Genomic DNA, 1,848 nt, shown 5'->3' with positions numbered 1-1,848 from the left:
GGCCGATAAGACAATCGAGAGGATAATGCCGTTAGCACTAATCAACGTATTGGCCTTATCATCGGCTATGCGACCTAGCCTGATTTAATTTCGCAAGCTTAACCGGAACATGGTCTCGATGCCCTTCTCTGCATTGAACTTCGGCTTATTCCTTTTCTGTTCCTGCCTAATCTGTTTCAATTGCTCCTTGGTGAGTGCCTGTTCCGTATTGTGCTCGTCGTTGGTTAGTTTTTGCTCCTCCATTGTTTTCAAAATGCGCATACGTTTCAATATTCCGTCGGCCCATAATCGCTTGCCTGCATCAGATCGGTGGCCTTCCGCCTGCCAGAAGTCGACGTAATCCTGGTTCCATTGCACGGGCACTAGTTTATCGTTGTCCAATAGTTTAAGCTCATCGTATAGGCCGGTCTAGAAAGAGAAATAGGTATCTGAAGCTAGATGCGAATCTTTCGCATCTAGCTTCATGGCCTCATCTTGTTCTGCCGGTTCACGACCGCGCGCAGTAGCCTCAACGAGCCGCTTAATATGCGCGATTCTGTTTTCAGGTAGGCCTTCACCGCGAAGGTGCTCCGCTGCTAGTTTGGCATACCTGCTTCAAGGCCTTTGGCCCTTCCAGCAAAAATCGGCGTCATGCTAAATCGCGGCTCAGAGAAGATCCTCGGCTTCGAATCCCTCCAACCTCGATTTCATTACCAACGCTCGAACTGCTCTCACCAGGGTAGAAACGTGCGTCCAATTCTGGTATTTGAGCTTGCGTTCGGAATTATGGCGGGCCATGTGTGCCTTCACCCGCTTTGACTGACGGGAAATCAGCTCCTCATTTATATAGGTTACACCTGACACCATCTTCCCGAACCGGGTCGTGCATCCTTCCGTCACGTTTGAGGCACATTGACATGCCGACATAATCCCGGCCATTGCGGGTTGCATCAATCAGGACAATACCCGGTGCCTACTTGGGCAGCGCGACCAAGCGTAAGATTATTCGGATTACGTTCAAAATACGAGGTTAAACCACGTTCAGATGAAAATGGCCCAATCGGCTCAGTTCCCCAAGTAATGCTGAGTTAGAGGATAAGGTCTTACACTTCGCATCACGCGCCCACGGCGTAAAGGGAAAAGGGGTTCAGCAAACCGTTTGCTGAACCCCTTTTCGTTGTGATGTGGGACATACTGGATTGCTCCGCTAACCAGGTCGACCCCGTAGTCTAAAAGCGAAAGCCACTCGCAATCGCTCATGGGGCTTTTTTCACGCTCCTCCGATCTCAAGTGAACTTGGATCTCGGTCCATGAAAAAGCCCCGCCGTTCCGGCGAGGCTTTCGTCTTTCTTAAGTGGGACATACTGGATTCGAACCAGTGACCCCCTCCTTGTAAGGGAGGTGCTCTGAACCAGCTGAGCTAATGTCCCAAGGGGCGGCAAATATATACCGTTCTTGTAAATACCAGCATCTTGCCGAACCGGCCATTGTTTATAGGCCACCCGTCATACATAAAACCGCTTGTGCGGCACGTTCCCGCACCCTCAACCGTGCAGCGGAGCCCGGGCTGGCACCTGCCACCTGAACTTGCTAAACTTTGCCCCTCAAGCGTTCATAATCTCTTGGTGGCGCACGTGACTGGGGCTTCTTACATGCCATACGCAGCCCAAACCAATGCAAGTGATGCTGGTCAGATAGGTAAGACCGACGAACAGGTCGGCGTGGTACAGTTCATCGATGAACCGGGTCCAAGAAAGTAGCACATTCGTTGCTAATAACAGCAGCACGCCGAATAATACGAGATAGAAACTTCTTCGAAAGGTGCGCTGCCAGCGCAATCCTGCGGCAACAATCATGGCCGCAACGATA

The 1,848-nt window shown here is 51.1% G+C and overlaps 1 non-coding gene across 1 annotated transcript; it reads right to left on the bottom strand.

Annotated features, from left to right (window-relative positions):
• Nucleotides 1-1,334: 1,334 nt before the first annotated feature.
• trnav-uac (transfer RNA valine (anticodon UAC)) lies at nucleotides 1,335-1,409 on the bottom strand. The gene has a single exon. It is a non-coding gene; the product is annotated as a tRNA-Val (tRNA).
• Nucleotides 1,410-1,848: the final 439 nt, after the last annotated feature.

This window comes from Syngnathus floridae, unplaced genomic scaffold, assembly GCF_059516105.1.
Source record: "Syngnathus floridae isolate MCC-2025c unplaced genomic scaffold, RoL_Sflo_1.0 HiC_scaffold_186, whole genome shotgun sequence".
In the NCBI taxonomy this organism is placed as follows: Eukaryota; Metazoa; Chordata; class Actinopteri; order Syngnathiformes; family Syngnathidae; genus Syngnathus; species Syngnathus floridae.
The sequence above is the reverse complement of the archived record's forward strand: the minus strand, read 5'-3'. Positions and strand labels throughout refer to the sequence as shown.